Raw genomic sequence first — 18,406 nt, 5'->3', positions numbered from 1 at the left:
TGCTTTGGAAAATAGTAAAGAGGTTCCCTGAAAAATTGAAAACAGAACTACCATATGATCCACCAATTCTACTTCTGGGTCTACATCCAAAAAAAATTGAAAGCGGGATCTCAAAGAGATATCTGTACATGCACAGCGTGTAGTGTTCACGATAGTCAAAAGGTCGAAGCAACCCAAATGTCCATCAGTGAATGAATGGATAAAGAAAACGTGCGATGTACATATAATGGAATATTATTCAGCCTCCAAAAGAAAAGAAATTCTGACACATGCTAGGACATGGATGAATTTTGAGGACGCTGTGTTAAGTAAAATAAGCCAGTCACAGAAAGACAAATACTGTAATATTTCACTTCTACAAGGTATCTGGAGAGTCAAACTCATGGGAACAGAAAGCACAATGGTGCTTACCAGGGTATGCGGGAGAGGGTAATAGGGAATGGTTGTTTAATGAGTATAGAGTTTAAGTTTTGCAAGATGAAAAATTTCTGGAAACTGGTTGCACAACAACGTAAATATACTTAACACTACTGAACTGTGTTCTCAGAAATGGTTGAAATTTCAACCATTTAAGGCCAATTTTATGTTACGCATTTTACCCCAATTGTTTTAAAAAGGGGGCAAGAAGGCAGTTGGATGTATATGCCTTGAGCTCAAAAGAAAGCTCTAGACTGGAGGTGAAACAGGTGGAACATCTAAGACCTGGCAGTCATGAGGGCTCAGGGTGTGACCGGCTCTGAGCAGAAAGATAAAGGCACCCAGGACCCAGCCCTGGGAATGGGTAGAGTTAAAGGCTTGTGGGGAAAAAATGAGTCTACAGGCAAAAAGAAGCAGGCAGAGAGGTAGAAGGAACCAGGAAGGAGCCAAGGGAGGGAGCACCTGAGGAAGGGAATGGTCAACTGTTCCTCCTGCTGCTGAGAGGTCAAGGGGGAGGTCTGACAGAGTGAGCAATCCCTCAGATTCGGTAACACGGGAGTCACAGGTAACACCAGCCAGAGGTGCTTCGTAGCATGGTGGAGGGAACACCAGTGGTTGAACGTGCACAGGAGAGAGGAGCCCATCGAGCGTGGGATCCTGAGAAGATGCGGTGGAGGCAGGGGCGCCCCAGGTGAGTAGGGGATTGGCCTCGGAGGGGAGGGAGGCCCCACCGGGCGACAGGAAGGTCCAGGAGAGGATGAGCAAGCAGGAGGACTGTTGGCAGGCGGGGTTTGACGGTTGTGGGATTCTCGTCTACAGCTTCCATTTTCTCTGGAGCAGGGGTGTGGGAATGCGGCCATGGCGGGCGGAAGCAGAGGGATGTGGTCAGGGCCGCTTGCCCTGAGGCACTGCGGGGATGACAGGCCCACGGCAAGAGGCAGGGCGTGAGGGGGTGAGGTGGACACGGGAGAGGCCAGAGTGGGGCCACTCAATGAGCGGGCTCTCCTGAGGAGCTGTCAGCACCCCTGCCTGGCCCACTAGCTATCCCCAACCCAGGAGATCACAGCAGCATGCTGATGTGCAAAAACACAGAGCCAAACAAATCCTGTGCCGCCCACACGTGGCTCCCCTGCCCTAGGGTGTATACTTTGCACTCAACAGGTGATCCTGGAATCGGACACTGGAAAAGTATCAGTCTAGGCTGGAGTAGAAATTTAAAGAAAGAGGGGTGATATCCCTTAAATGTTTTTAAAAAATTTTTTTAATGTTTATTTTTGAGAGAGAGAGAGCATATGTGGGTGAGGGGCAGGGAGACAGGGAGACACAGAATCTGAAGCAGCCTCCAGGCTCTGAGCTATGAGCACAGTGGGGCTTGAACTCATGAACCATGAGATCATGACCCGAACCGAAGTCAGATGTTTAACCAACTGAGCCACTCAGGCACCCCGATACCCCTAACATTTTAATCACAAATACAACAGAGGGTGGCATGTTTGGTCAGAGAGGCAAATCGACCAACGGCAACAGTGTGCTGCAGGGGTTTCTGGAGAACCACAAACAGCCTCCCCTCACCTTATAGAACTGCAAGGCTTTGGTCCGGGTCAGAACGAAAAATCATGCAAAACTGAGCTTGGTTAATGCCTCTGGGGCCCGAGTACCCTGCCTGTTTCGCTGGGTTTGCGCACCGTGAGCCATCAGGCTGGACAACGTTCCCAGAAGCACTGATCAGGTGGAGGAGGGCAGGGAAGAAAGGCCAAATGGCTTCAGGTGGGGTGTGAAATTGGGCAGGAGGGACAGTCAATCCCACTAGGAGAAGCAACCCAGACGGCAAACAAACAGGGAGGGTGGAGTGAGACCAAGTTATGTGGACAGCTCAGCGGTCACAGAACTCCCACAGAGCCAACATAGCTGCCTCCTCTCTGCACCTCCAGAGACCAAAACTTTCCACTAGGAACAGCATTTGGAGACAGCATGACGTGGCTGTCCCAAGACAAAGCCAGAACGTCCACCTAAGGAATGTGACATGCAGTCTTAACCGCAAGAAGGACCCTCACGTTCAGACTCTAGCCAGCACGGGGTATAGCCAGGCCTCATGGTGTCTTTGTAGGACAAAAGAGGCCCCCCTGGGTCCCCAAACTGCAGCATTCACAGTGGCACTCAGGACCACCGCATTCACCCACTCTTCCCACGAGATTCTGTTGACCTCTCTCTGCACCCCCTACGGGCAGCCACACTGGCCTCTACCAAACCTTGTTCACTGTGGCACCTCAGAGCCTACTAGAAGGGTCAGTCGTGATGTTTCTAAACAACATATGAATGAAAAGGACAGGATGGACCCACTGTTCCTAGGCAAAAAAATCAACAGCTCTTAGTTCTTAGTCAAGTTTTTTTCTGGGGTCTACTCCGCACCTGCTAAATCAGATCCTTCAAAGGTGGAGCTCTGGCATTCATATTCCTAATTAGGAGCCACTGTCCTACAAGAGAAGGGTCTCCTACTTTAGCGGGCATAAGAATTACCAGAGGTTGGGGCACCTGGCTGGCTCAGTCATTGGAGCGTGTGGCCCTTGACCTTGGGGTTGTGAGCTTGAGCCCCATGTGGGGTGTAGAGATTACTTAAAAATAAAATCTAAAAAAAAAAAAAAAATCACCAGAGGTACTTGATAAAAATGCAGGTTTCAGCCACAAACCATTTGGGAAAGGAAACGTAAAAAGTATTATTACTCAGTACCATCAAAAAACATGACCCAACCACGGATGAGTGGATAAACAACTTACATGTTGATTTCCAACATAGATGCCAAAGTAATTCAACAGAGAAAAGAAATCTTTTCAACAAATGGTGCTAGAAAGTTGAATATCTGTAAGAAAAGAAAAATGACCTTGACTCTTACTTCATACCAAACACAAAAAATGGCTTAAGATGTATCCCAGACCTAAACATGAAATGTTAAAACTACAAAACTTCTAGAAGAAAACAGGAGAAAAAGTTTTGTGACCTTGATAGGCAAAGATTTCTTAGGTGGGACCCTAAAAACAGTAACTATAAAGGGGAAACAACTGGAAATCTGGACTTTCTCAAAATTAAAGTCTTCTGCTCTTTGAAATTCATTGTTAAGGAAATGAAAAGGAAAGCCCCAGACTGGGAGAAAAATATTTGCAATACTTACATTAAACAAAGGACTCATATCCAGAATATATAAAGAATTCTGAAGGCTCAGTAAGAAGTTGAACAACACCCACTACATACACAAAGCTTTGGACAGACTTCTCAAAAAGACGATACACAGACAGCCAAGAAACATACCAAAAAATGCTCAACACTGTAGTCATTAATGCAAAGGAAAGCCACAGTGACGTACCACTATATATTCACTTAAGGAAGTCACGTTTAGAAGGCTGACAGTTCATGCATATTAAAATCGAAATGACAGAGACCAGCAAGCCTTCTGTGCAAAGACAGCACACCTATCTGTGAAGCAGTCCACATTTTTAAATGACAAGACAGGCTTGGTAGGAATTGTGAAAGAACATTCGAAGGCTTACTTTACCTCTTAACACTTCTAAGTCAAGAAAGTTAAGATGGAGATTTCAGTAAGTTTACAACTCTACATTCAGCTAAACATCTACACTGTATACCATCATGTGGTTCATACTCAGGTATTTCTAGAAATAAAACTACTCGTTGTATCTTCTGATCTTCCACTGTTATCGCAGTGTCATCTTGGTGCATCAGTTATCGTGAACTTTTTTACTTTTGCTTTTGGGGGGAAGAAACATTTCTTTACAATTAAATGTCTTTCGATCAAAGCTGAATATATACTGTGTATATAGAGAGAGACCCTTGAGCACCATGGGTTTGAACTTGTGTGGGTCCATTTGTACCTGGATTTTTTTCAATAAATACAGTCCAGCACTGTAAATGTGTTTTCTCTTTCTTACGATTTTCTTAAAAATGTTTTCTTTCCCTAGCTTACTTTATTGTAAGAATACAGTATATGATACTTATACAAAATAAATGTTAACCAACTGTTTATGTTATGGATAAGGCTTCCAGTCAACAGTGGGCTATTAGTGAAGTTTCTGAGGAGTCAAAAAGTTATACACAGATTTTTAACCACACTGTAGGGTCAGTGCCCTTAACCCTGGCATTGTTCAAGGGTCCACTGTCTATATAAATCTATTATGTATCATATATTTCAAAGTTGAACTACCTGTTTTTATTTATCATATATATACATAATACCTATATGTACATAATAAAGAAAAGACTGACAAAATCAAGTGTTGTGTGGCTGTGATGTAACTGGAACTCTCATACATTGGTTTTGGGAAATCAACACGGAACAAGCCCTTTGGAAAAGTATTTGAGAATTTCTTATTCAATTGAACACGCACGGTATAACCCAACAATTCCACTCCTTGATATTTATCCAAGAGAAAATATATTATATACATGCACAAACTTGTTCATAACAGCTTTACCCATAATAGCCTAGATGTAGGAACGATGCAAATACTCATCAATATTTGAAATGAAGAAACAAATGTAGTATATCCATCCAACGAACTACTACTCAGTAATATTAAAAAAATGAATGACAGGTACGAACAACATGAACAAATATTAAAATCAGGCTGAGCAAAAGAAAGCAGGCACACACAATTTTATCCCACATGCATTCATTTGTTCCCTAGGGCTGTGGTAACAAACTCTCACAACCTTGGTGACTTAAAACAACAGAAATATATTCTCTCAGAGTTCTGGACACCAGAAGTCCAAAATCACGGTGTCCCCAGGGGGGCTGCACTCCCTCTGGGGGCTCTGGGATCGGTTGGGGGGACCCATTCCTTGCCTCTTCCAGCTTCTGATAGCTGCCAGGATCTCTTGGCTTATGGCCACATCACTCCAGTATCTGGGTCCATTTCCCACTCACTTCTCCCTCTGTGTGTGTGGTGTTGAGTCTCCTTGTTATTTCCCTCTTATAAGGGCACCCATGATGGCATTTAGGGCCCACTTAGAGAATCCAGAATTATGTCCTCATCTCAAAATCCTCAACTTAATCCCATCTGCAAAGGTACTTTTTCCAAATAAGGTAACATTTACAGGTTTCAGGGATTAGGACATCATACCTTTGGGGCCACCATTCAAGCCAACACATTGAATGATTCCATTTATAGGAAATTGTAGAAGGAATAAAACTCATCTGTAGTAACAAAAAGAAATGTTGTCTGGGGCCAAGGGAGTGGTTAACTGACGGGCCTGAGGGAACTGTCTAGTGTGAAGGAAATACTATATATCATGATTGAGATGACGGTTACATGACTGTGTAAATTTATCAAAATTCATCAAACTTTGCCCTTACAGTGGTAACATTTCATTATACATTAATTTGCCCCATAAAAATTAATTTTATTTTATTAAAGTTTATTTATTTATTTTGAGAGATGGAGAGAGCACGAACCGGGGAAAGGGCAGAAAGACAAGGAGAGAGACAATCCCAAGCAGGATCGTCAGCGCTGAGCCCAATGCAGGGCTCAATCCCACAAACCGTGAGACTGCGACCTGAGCCAAAACCAAGAGTCAGACACTTAACCAACCTAGTCACCCAGGTGCCCTCAAAATTAATCTTAAAAAAAAAAAAAAAAAAGCATAAAAGTGTAGCTTTTGGGAGCCACTCTCAGCCAGGCAGATTTGACAAGTGTTGGGTGCATTCGAAACAAACAGCCCAGGTTCCCGGAAGCAGGCGGTCCTGGAACCCTACTGGAGAAACAGCACTCTGGAAATTGGGGAAAAGATCTACCTCATCCCACTGTCTTCCCTTTGGCTCCTCAGATACCTCAGAGCCAGGTGCTGAGCTGGAGGCGCCCCACAGTCAAGTCCCGTTCACAGTGAGATCAGGGTATCAGGACAGACACCCACTAACTCGCTCCAGCACAGGCGGGTATGACAACGCCCGACAGCTACTGAATCAAAGAAGAAGATGAATGTGGACCCCTGATTAAGCTAACACTCTCCGGACAGGGTAGCATGTGAGCTGGGCCTTGTCAATGGAATAGGATTTTGACATGTGGGATCATAATGCCAGTTTCTTCCTGCTCGTGTCCTCTTAGTGCACTCCGGGTCCTCTGTGCCACCCTCCCCATACATGTCAGGTCTGCTCAGGATGGCCTCTCCAGACATTCTGTTTGCCCAAGCCGGGTTCGACGCCAGGCATGCCAATCCCTTCTCTAGATTCTTCATCTACAAACCCCCAGAAACAAGACGTGGCCTTCAATAAGGCGTGCTGGGGAGGCCCCTCCTGTAGAGAACCAGCCTCCTTGTCCCTTCTCGTGACTATTCTACCCCCAGGCTCCCATCCACGGCTCCAGCCAGGCCCTCGTGTTCCAAGGGCTCTACCGCTTTGACCTGACCCCTTGGTCCCTTGCAGCATCTGCTCTAACCCTGGTTTCTCATGAAGCCTTTCCCGATTTCCAGATGGCCCCTGCCCTGCACAGCAGAGGGGCTCCGTGGATGGCGAGCTCTTCTCCTGTGTCCTGGCGTCTGATCCCCACCTCCGTCCTGCATCCCTGGCTCTTCCCAGGCCTCCACCGCTCAACTCCTAGACTCTCGGGAATGCGCTTGGACCAAGGAATCCAGCAATTTGAAGCTTCTCGGACCTACTCACAGCGCAATCCCTGGATTGCATCCTGTGTGTTTGCCTGAAGAAAGCGGCTTAGAATCTCTCAGCCTATATGGTCCTCATCTCCCAGTAAGCCAGGGAGCTTCTCCCCTGCCCCTCCCCGCTTTGCTAAGTGCGGAAGGGCAGGCTTCCAGGAGCCAGGTCCGAGCCACTCTTCCGAGTGGGAAAGCCGAACCCCGTGTGCTCCAGGCGGCCCTCCCTGTATCCTTGCTGTCACCACACGAGAACGAGATGTTCGATTCTCTGCGCGCACCATCTTCACGGAGTGAGCACAGCTGTCCCCCGACTGCTGAGCAGGTAGACCTGTGACGGGTCCCCAGACAGGAAGTGTGCAGCCTGCAGGGCCACAACCAGCTCCAGTGAAGCCTCCACCTTTTGGAGAGCTCTGTGGCCTCCGAGAGCGGGTCCCAGCAGCCAAGGAGGGAAGCCACGGGGCAGGAATGGAGACTTCTGAGGCGCTCACAATCCTAGAGTGATGAAAAGCCCTCAGCCTGACAAGCACCCTGAATCCACCACCTTGGGTCCAAGACGTGGACCCAGAATATTCTTAAGTGGGACTTCCAGGTCCCAAATGCCCTGGTGAGGAATAGATGCAGGAAAGAGACTGCCCTCCTCTCGTTCCAGAAGAATAGGCCTGGACCTTGGGCAAACTGGACACCAAATGGGGCTCCAATAAATGTCCAAGTCCTCCATCAAATCTGACAGGCTGTTCCAGCAGCAGGTACCCAATCATGGGGCCAACAGGCCCCCCGGGACACCATTAGCATCCCCACCTACTCTGGGAAGCATTCTGACCCCTGAGGAAGGGATCCCAGGGATTACAATAGCCAGGTGGAGCCCAGAGCTTACTCTATCGAGAGCCTGACGAGAGATAGTAAATCAGTTGTTCCTAATATTTCAGCTCTTCATCCTCCCAGCACGTGGGATTATACTCCCTCTCCCACTTTAATTGGATGGGGTCACGTGAGTAGTTCTAGCCAATGAGTTGTAAGCAGAGGTGACACGTGTCGACTCTGGGTTGGCTCACTCGGGTGCTGCTATGTGATGCTCCAGAGTCCTCTGTCCCCTCTGCCATGGCACCCGGCAATGGTCCAGACGGTGGCTACGCCGTCAGCCTGATGTGATGTGACGACCTGGTGCAAAGCTCCCAACCTATCCGCGGTGGATATGAGCATGGGCGAGAATTATATCTTTGTTCTTTCTTCCTTTCTTTCTTTTTTTCTTGAGAGAAAGACGGTGGGGAGGGGCGGAGGCACAGGAAGAGAGAGAATCCCAAGCAGGTTCCACACTCAGCACAGAGCCCGACACAGGGCTTGATCCCAGGAACCTGGGATCATGACCTGAGCCGAAATCAAGAATCAGACGCTTAACCCCCTGAGCCACCCAGGCGCCCCCCCACCATCGTTGTTATTTCAAGTCACTGACATTTGGGGGGCCTTGTTACTGCAGGGTAAACCAGCCCGTGCTGACTGAAACGGGGGTCAGAGGCCAACCGGCTCTGCCCACGATCAATACCACCTACTCCCAGTGACCCTACACAACCTTGTTTGTTTCCCAGTCGCCCACTTTTCACTTTGGGTCCAAGCCACCGTCCTAACACAACGTGAGGGTGAGGATGCCAGAGTCCTGTCCAGCCTGAAGATTTGAGACGATGATCTTTCTCTCTGAGACCGAGATGCCAGCACCTCAGGATTCGGCGGATTCCCGGGCAGGGTTAGGATGGGGGGGCTAGGCAGCCGCAGGTGCCAAAGCTCAGGGGCTGACCTGTGGCATGTGAACTGATGTCTGCTATCAGACCCGGGAGCTCCAACAGCTTGTGCCCGGTTTGACGAATAGACTTTTCCTCTTCCCTGACTTGGGAAAGAGGCCAAAGGGAACTCCCACCTGCGGGTCCCACCCTGCCAACTGCACTGGGCACCACCTTCAGTGAGTCCTAGTGGTACTTCCGTTCAACCACCGGTCTGCTGGTTTGCTAGCTCGTGGAGGTGCGGCTTCTAGCCTCACTTCCCTGCTTCCACCCCTCACCAGCTCAAGCCGCAGGCCTTGGCCTGTCACACCCTTCCCTCTCATCATTTAAACCAGGAAGGTTCTCCTGACTGAGAGAGGCTGTCGGGTCAGTACCGAGGCCTCACCCTACCCACCCCTACAGTGCCTCACTCATTCGAATTCTCGATTGTACATTTGATTGCATCTTTGTTGTCTTATATAGACCCAATTTTACCCTTTCAATCAAGCGGGTAGGGAGGGGGGAATAAATGAATGTTTCTGAACCTTTGCGATGAGCTAGTCATTCTTCACTCATTCGTTCATGCTGAGAGGTTAGGGCACAGGCTCCGCCATTGAACCTGCTCCACCGTTCACGTGCTGTGTGATCAGTGACATGGTGCTTGACCTCTCTGGTCCTTATTTTCTTTTCCTTTTCCTTTCCTTTCCTCTCCTTTCCTCTCTTTTTCCTTTCCTTTCTCTTCTCTTCTTTCCTTTTCTTTTTCCTCCCTTTCCCTTTCTCCTTCCCTTTCTTTCGTCAACCAGGAATAACATGAGATGGCCATTAACAAATAAGATCGCTATGGCTACTGACTGAGTTGCTACACAGAAAGTGCTGAGAACAACGTCTAGCTCAGAGTGCTCCACGCATGTGAGCTGCTGTGACTCACTTACAGAACATCTGAGTGTGCCAGACACAGGAGATACACAGGAGAACAAAACAGACCTATTCGTTCATTCAACAAATATTGACTGAGAAGCTGCACGTGCTACACTGTGGTGGGAGCTGGGGACACACATCTCCACCCTCATGAAGGTCACAGTCCAGGAACAGAGGTCAGCAGACACGGCACAAGTAAACAGATCAAAATATACACCAGGGAGCCGTGGTCCCGGCTAACAAGGGAGGGACCAGGTGCCGGAGGAGAGACCGAGGGAGGCAGAGAAGCCGGGGTGGTCAGCAAAGTCCTCCCTGATACTGAAAGCATGATCCAAAGGGGAGAGGGGGTCAGACCGTTCACAGCAAGTGTAAGGGAGCCCTGTGGGGGTGAGGAGGGGAGGTGGGAGAGGTAGGGGCCAGGCCATTCAGGCCCTACCGGCCACGGTGCCCTGAGTGCAACCAGAAGCCGCCGGGTGGTTGTAGGCGGATTAGAGGCAGAGAAGCAGCAGGATCTTTTGCCGAGGAGGTCACTGAGGCTCAAGGGCGCTGGTAAATGGTGCACCTGAACTAGAACGGGTCCCCTAAGCCCTCGCTCAGCGAACTGGCCAATTCACCCTGCACGCCTCACTCACCCCGTCCCGCGAGGCAGGGGCCAGCTGCACAAGGAACACCTTGTTACCTCCAAAAGCCCTTCGCAGGTTCACGGGGTCAGCGTGCCCGTCTGGGCTTAAGGTCACGCCATGCCCACGGCTCCGCCATGTGCAATTGGGTGTCTCGTGACAGTTTCCATGCCAATGGCTTCTGGAGACGAACTGCTTCCCCGCGCTTCTTTCCCGCCACTGTTTCCATCCCCCACAACCACGCCAGTAACCACAGGTAAACGTGCTTCTCCCCGGGACACAGTTAAACACACGACCGCAGAGATGTGTCTCGGGCCCAGAATGGAAGGGGCCAAGGTGCCAGGGATGACAAATCCCCCGAGAATCCAGCTTGAAGCTCCCCTGAGAGACACCCCTCCCCAGAATAGGCAGAGAGGGTCAGGAACACCCATGCAAACAGCTGATCCACAAAACCCCCACTGTACCCACAACTTTCCCCACCTCAGCCCTTTCTATTTTTATCAGGAGAGTGAGAGGGGGTTGCCAGGCGGGGCCGGGACGCTGTTTATGTCTGAAATTTGAAAAGATGCACAGTGTACTTGGGAGAAGGTGTTTGCAGTTAAAGGAATTTCGGAGAAAATTTTCAAACCCAGCGGGGTGAATAGGTGCCTTGTGTTCTGGTTTTTGACTCTGGAAAAGCCACGTTTCCAACCAAGGCACGCAGAGGGGCTGGGATGGGGAGAGAGACGCTGGACTGTGAGATTTGGGCAGGCAGCGGGACCCAGCTCACCTGGGCACAGGGAACAACCAATTTTCAAGTTGGAGGGGTGGGGGCGCTAGGGGGAAGTCCTTCTGCCCTCCAGCGTAATTTCTGTTTATTTGCCCCCTAATTTAAAAAAAATTTTTTTTTTAACATTTATTCATTTTTCAGAGACAGAGAGAGACAGAGTGTGAGCGGGGGAGGGACAGAGAGCGAGAGAGACACAGAATCCGAAGCAGGTTTCAGGCTCTGAGCTGTCAGCACAGAGCCCAACGCGAGGCTCGAACCCACGAACTGCAAGATCATGACCTGAGCCCAAGTCGGATGCTCAACCGACTGAGCCACCCAGGTGCCCCTATTTGCTCCCTAATTAATTCATAGACTTTCCTGCCCTCCTACCCTCACCTGCTTAACCCCCTCTCGGGCCTAATCATTCCGTCACTCAATTATCTGCTTTCTATCTCCTCTTGATCAGTGAGTTGCACTCAGTATTGATTTTTCTCATATAGCCGTATTTTTTGTCAGGGCTTTAAATTGCTCTAATTTGACAATTTTCTGTTTCCTACTTAAATTGTTAAGTGTCCCTTTGGGAGCCGTATGGCTGCTATTTCTTTGACACACACACAAATTAGGACCTGGTCGAATGCTTTACTCTGTAGGCACATGGCTGGGACTCCCTGACCCTATGCCATCAACTGGAGAAAACAGGAGGCCAGAAGTAACAATGAGGTGACACCCACACACATGCACTGAATGCAGTTCACCCTCTTTTCTCTTCTTCACCTTTCAAAGGTTAAACTGGCTCTGGGACAGCTCTCCAGAGAACTTCTAGCTCAAGCTGGCCAGAGCCCTTATTGAGCCAGGGACGCTCAGGAAGGCTGGGGTGACCTTTGGAGGGCTGGACTTCTGACCTGATCTGAAACCAAGGTGGGCCCGGTGGTGCGACCTGGCCAGCGTGTATAAGAAGATCAGAACTGTTTATCTCCTTTCTTTGTGCCTAGGGATACATGCCAAGAGGCACGAGCCTCATCTGTACCCCGGGCAGCAAAAATGCAACAGTTTTTAAAAGTCATTAGCCACAGAGTCCTAACAGGCACAGGATGAAATGGTTATGCATCTAGACCATAGCTCTATGTTTCGTGAAAGTTCACTGCTCCACACTTGTCCATGTTTCTGTGTCTCTAGAACCCCCTTCTATGTATCACTTTTCCTTGAGCGTGTCAGGGTCTCTGGCATTCTCTGTACTTCTGGATGTCTCTGTTTCAGCATTCTTGCATTTCTATCCAACAGCCCGTCTTCTTCCATCTTTTCTGCCCTTCTTCATTCTCCCTTCAACGGTTACAGCATGCAATTAAAGTCTATTTTAGCATTTGTTGGATAGAATTCAATGTTCCCTGCTTTTATATGTGCGGAATCTCAGGCCGAGCATTTCCCCAATTCCCAGGCCCACAGTTCTCTCAGCCTGCTGGCCACCTCCACCGAATGTCCCTCCAACCCCGTCTGAACACACAACTGTCTACCACGGAACTTGCTGTCTTTCTCCCAAGCCAGCTACTCTTCCTGACTCCCTGGCTGCTGTCACAGGGACTCCCCATCTCCCAGGCATAAGGTTCAAAAGTTTGAAGCCATTCCTGCCTCTTGCTTCTCCCTTTCCCCCAAGATCCAACGTCGCTGATTTTTCCACCGTAGTGGCTGTCCCCTGGGATGGGGCATACGCTCTCCAGTTTGTCTCCAGCTTGAGTGAAAGAAGCCGGAGACAAAGGGGGACTCACAGGATAATAATATTTCTATCAAGTTCAAGAACAGACAAAACTAGGGCACCTGTGGGGCTCAGTCAGTTGAGCCTCTGACTCTTGATTTCGGCTCAGGTCATGACCTCTCGGTTTGTGCAATCGAGTCCCGCATAGACTGCACTGAGCATGGAGCGTGCTTGAGATTCTCTTTCTCTCCCACTGCCCCTCTCCCCAGCTTGTGCACTCTCTCACTCATGCTCTCTAAAAATTTTTTTAATGTTTATTTTTGTGGGGGGGAGAGAAAGAGAAAGAGCGCAAGCAGGGGAGGGGCAGAGAGAGAGGGAGACAGAATCCAAAACAGGCGCCAGGCTCTGAGCTGTGAGCACAGAGCCCGATGAGGGGCTCAAACCCACAAGCCGTGAGATCATGACCTGAGCTGAAGCTGGAATGTTTGACTAAGCTACCAAGGTGCCCTCTCTAAAATTACATAAAAGACAACAACAAAATAGACAACACCGGTTTAGTGAGGTCAGAATAATGGCCTCCCTGGGTGAAGTGCACCAAAGAGAAGGGGCACAAGGGAAACTTCTGGGGAGCTGGAAATTTCTGTATCTTGACTTCATTGTGATTACAAAGGTGTCTATGTGTGTTAAAAATTCATCAAGTTGTATGCTTAAGATGCACTTTATTCTATGCAAATTTTGTATCAAAAGAAAGGGAGGGAGGAAAAAACATGGATACAATGCCTAGCTTAATATCTGGCACATAGCAGGTGATCAATAAATAGTCACTAGTAAAAGTTTTTTTGTTTTTAAGTATGAGGGCTCCAAAGCCAGGTGGCCTAGGTTAGATGCTTGGTTCCATTTAGCAATGACGTGAACTTGGGCTGAGCGTCGCTGTTCCCAGTCTCTTCATCAGTGAGATGAAGTTCATGAGACTTCATAGAGTCTGAGGCTTGATGAAGCACTTAGCACAGGGTCTGGCACATAGTAAGTGCTCAACAAATGTTACTGCAAAATAAAGACAATTCCAACACACGCTCTAATTTGTATGAACCTTGACGACATTATGCTACGTGAATAAGCCAGTCAATAAAGCACATAAATACTGTATGATTCCACTTATGTCGAGTACCTAGAGTAGTTAAATTCATGGAGACAGGAAGTCAAATGGTGGTTGCCAGAGGCTGAGGGGGTCAGGGGATGGGGAGTTAGTGTTTAAGGGGTGCAGAGTTTCAGTCTGGAGAGATGAAAAGACTCTGGAGACAAATGGTGGTGATGATTGTAGAACACTGTGAATGTATTTCATGCCACTGAACTACACACTTAAAATGGTTAAAATGATTGACTTTGTGTTATGTAGATTTTACCACAATAATAAAGGTATATGCATATTTTACCACGATAAAAGAAAAGGAAGGAAAGAGGGAAGGGAGGGAGACAGAAGGGACAGAGGAAGGGAGGAAGGGAGGGGGAGGTGAGAGAGGGAGGGAGGGGTTCTCTGCTTGGGATTCTCTTTCCCTCTCTCCCCGCCCCTCCCCCACTCGTGCTAGCTCTGTCTCTCTCAAAATAAATAAATAAACTTAAAAAAAAAAAAAAACCCAGATCAACAGCAACAGCTAACATGTCAAGATAACTATTCCCCAGGATTTTGCATCAAATAAGTGCCAGGTTTCCTGGGGAAAAGCCATGCCCGTGTTTTAACAGATGATTTTCAAACTATGGAGACGTTTTCTGTACCTCTTACATTTCATCTCTAGCAAGCGACTGTGGGATGCCATATTTGTTCATTTAATAGGCATGTATTTTGCTATCTCTACTGTAATGGGCAAAACATGCGGATGAAGTTTGCATCAAACTTCGGAATGATCCGATGTCTATCAAGGAAAGAAAATAAAATCATCAAGCACAATGTGACAAGAAGGGCGGGGCAGGCAGTCCCAAAAGACCCCAGTGGCGAGAATAAGAGAAAGAGATGGGCTCCAGGTGTGGGAGGGAGTCCCTTAGGATTCAGGGTTGGGGACAGAGAAGGTGAGCAGGCTTCTAGGAGCTGCAGGGGCTGAGGCCATCGGGGGGAAGGATCCTTCTACCTCTCCTCTGACCCCAGGTGTGTGGCTGATGCTGATTCTGTACACCAACACGGTCCCCCCCCGCCCCCGCCAGTGTCGTCCCCTGCGTAGTCTCAATGATAAAAACACTAGTGAGTCATGAGTAAAACGCTGCCATAATTTCCTCTTTTATAAATGGCAGGGTTTCACTGAAAATAGAATCCGCTATAAATTCAGGGGGGGAAAAATCAAACTTAGTCTTCAAGAACTGAGTGTTTCCTTAAACGTGCCCTTCAATATCTTTGTCTTAAGTGACACAGCACTTTCGTGTTACTGAACGTCATTATTCCATACGGACCTGTGGGGAATTGTAAGTGTTTCATTAACTTACCCCATGTTCTTTATTATTAGAACACTTTCCTCTGAGTTTGTCACTTGAACAGTATTAAAGAAATAAGACAGCACTTTTTGAATGTTCTACTAATTCTCAGAAGACCACTGCCCCGCCTCGGTCTGCAATGAGAAGGCTTTTCTATATCCTAATTCTATGGCCCTTTGCTTCCAGAAATGATCGCAATCTGTCTACACACATTGCCTATAGTATTTATCATTGCCACACTACAAGGAGGTGAGGATTTTAGTTTCTTTTACAAACCCAGAGAGCAGCACACACTTACTCAGGGACATCAAACTGTAGCGGAGAAGAAAGGGAAGAAATTTCACCATCTTGCTCCTGGAGCCAGATCACTGCGTAAGTGCTGACATCACTTAATTCGAATCCTACAATTCCACACAATTCCGTTACACCGATGAGAAACCCCAGGGGTGCCTGGGTGGCTCAGTCGGTTAAGCACCTGACTTCGGCTCAGGTCACGATCTCACAGTTTGTGGGTTTGAGCCCCACATCGGGCTCTGTGCTCACAGCTCAGAGCCTGGAGCCTCCTTCACATTCTGTGTCTCCCTCTCTCTCTCTGCCCCTCCCCTGCTGGTCCTCTATCTCACTCTCAAAAATAAACAGAAAGAAAGAAAGAAAGAAAGAAAGAAAGAAAGAAAGAAAGAAAGAAAGAAAGAAAGAAAGAAAGAAAGAAAGAAATCCAGAGAGGTTAAGAAACTTGCCCTCATTCTCTGTGCCAGAACTGGGATTCACTTCCAATGTTATTGCACACACAGGGAACCTGATGGTTTTAACTGTCCACAAGTTTCAATATCAACCAAAAGTGTGACAGAGCTCAGCAACTCAATAATCTCTGGCGGCACCATCAGGAGCGGGATGCTGAAGGCTGTCCTGCAGAGATGGGGGCAGAGGTGTTGTCCCAGAGAACAGGCTAGACCGCTTGTTCGTATAGGGATATTGGAAGGATGCTTCGGAGGAATTCTGCAAACACCCTGCGCTGGGACTTAGCAAAGTACATGCGTGGCGTCCCCACGTAAGGGACAGAAACAAGCAGTCTCGATGCCACATTTAGGTGGACTGGGAGACTGGCCGTCCTCTAAGAGCCAGTCTACCGGAATGTAGAAGCCAACCTCCAAGAGGCTTCCCAGCAATCCCCAACCCCTGGTATTCACACCTTTGTATGTCCCCTCACACACTAATCCAGGGCAGGTCCCGTGTGACCAATAGACTATGGCGGACGTGGCAGTGCATGACTTCCAAAGCTAGGACATCAGACCACTGCAGCGTCCACTTGGCCTCCTGTGTCACTTGCTGTGGCAGAAGCCGGGTGCCATGCCATGAGGCAGCTCCACTGGCAGGCCAGAAGGAGAAGAGCTGGGGCCACTGGCCAACAGCCAACACCGACTTGCCAGCCGCCTTAGACCTGGACCCTCAAGCCCCAGTCAAGCCTTCAGCTGACATCCGACTGCGACCCCATGAGATAACCCAAGGCAGAACTGCCTGGCCATATTTCTCCCAAAGTCCTGACACACAGAAACCATGAACAATCATTGTTTTAAGCCACTAATGTTTGGGTTGATGCATTACACCGCCATTATAATTGCGGTATGGAGCATGGCATCCTATAATTGCCTTATGGAGCCATGACACTAAGGTTTGGGTTGATGCATTACACAGCCATTATAATTGCAATATGGGGCATGGCATCCTGCCTGCTCTAGAACTCAGCCCCAGGATAAGGGAAGACACAAAAGCGGGACACTAGTCAGCTTTGCAGAAAAGCTGCTGCTAAGAACAACAGCAAACAAACTGATAGAAATAGGATCCAGGTTGAGGAGGGCACTTGTTGGGATGAGCACTGGCTATTGTATGTAAGCCAATTTGACAATAAATTATATTAAAAAAAAAAAAAGAAGAAAGAAATAGGATCCAAGATGGTCAGGAGTCGTGAGCTTAACTTATTAGGGAAATTTTTAGGAGAAGCAAAGATAAAGTCCCACACTTGGATTAGAACAACCCATTATACCAGGGAAGACACTGGGCCATAGCAGTACATGTGGAAAGGGGATCTCAGTCGGCTGCAGGCTCAAAATGAGCCACGATGACACTGCCAGAAAAGCACATAAATGTAGGCTGCATTAACAGAAGCATAGCACCCCGTCAGAGGAGGTGAGCTCTCCCCTGGGTTGAGCACACTAACAGGTCTGTGTTTAGGTCTTGACACAGGACAAGGAAAGTCCAGACCTGCTGGGAGAAGATTGGTGGGAGCAGGTGGGAGTCCACTGATGGAGAGAGATGAGGAAGGACAGTGTGAAGTGAGAAAGCCCAGCCCTAAAGGAGAAGAGAGGGAGGGTGAGAACAGTGAAATCGCTGGTTACAAATGCAAAAACATCCACCATGTGGAAGGAGGTCTGGGGGCCAGGGCCAAGAGGGGGAAACGGGCCTGTTATGTTCATTGCTCAACCATAGTGATGGGGACCAGTAGGTGCTTCTGTGAAATCTAAGAGCTGCCTAAATACTAGAATCACATGAAAATGGGACATGGCCTCAGAAGAGAGTGAAATCCATGGCAATATTCACGTGGAGTAAATGTTCCAGTCGGTCAGGACACTGTCCTCAACGTTCCCTAAGAGCCCTTCCGGGCTCTGAGATCCTCTCGGCTGGTAATTTTGCGATTGAATGAGTAGAACCTGCTGAATGATACCAGCACAGTGGCCCTTAAACTTCAGAAGGCATATAAAACACCTGGGGGATCTTATTAAAATGCAGATTCTGAGTCAGAAGGTCTGGAGCAAGCCTTTGGCATTTTCCATTTCGATTTTTGCATTTCGAATAAGCCCCCAGCTGATACCACGCTTGGACAGCCAGAGGTTAAAGGTTGCCCACCACAGCAGATAGGGTCAGGCAGCCTGGAAAAGGCATTAAGCAAATATTAAAGTATCTGAGCAGAGGAAGAGTGACCAGCATCAGAAATACCACACAAGGAACAGACTCTGCACTGAACAGGGGAGCATCCATATGCCACAGAGGGCTTTCTGACCTTGATGTCCTTTGATTTTCTGAACATGGTCTTTAGAATTGTCCAAGCACTTCTCAATCATCCTGGGTTTTCTGTAGCCTGTAGGGGCAGCA

The sequence above is a fragment of the Panthera leo genome, chromosome B3 (assembly GCF_018350215.1).
Source record: "Panthera leo isolate Ple1 chromosome B3, P.leo_Ple1_pat1.1, whole genome shotgun sequence".
NCBI classification, from domain to species: Eukaryota; Metazoa; Chordata; class Mammalia; order Carnivora; family Felidae; genus Panthera; species Panthera leo.
The sequence above is the reverse complement of the archived record's forward strand: the minus strand, read 5'-3'. Positions refer to the sequence as shown.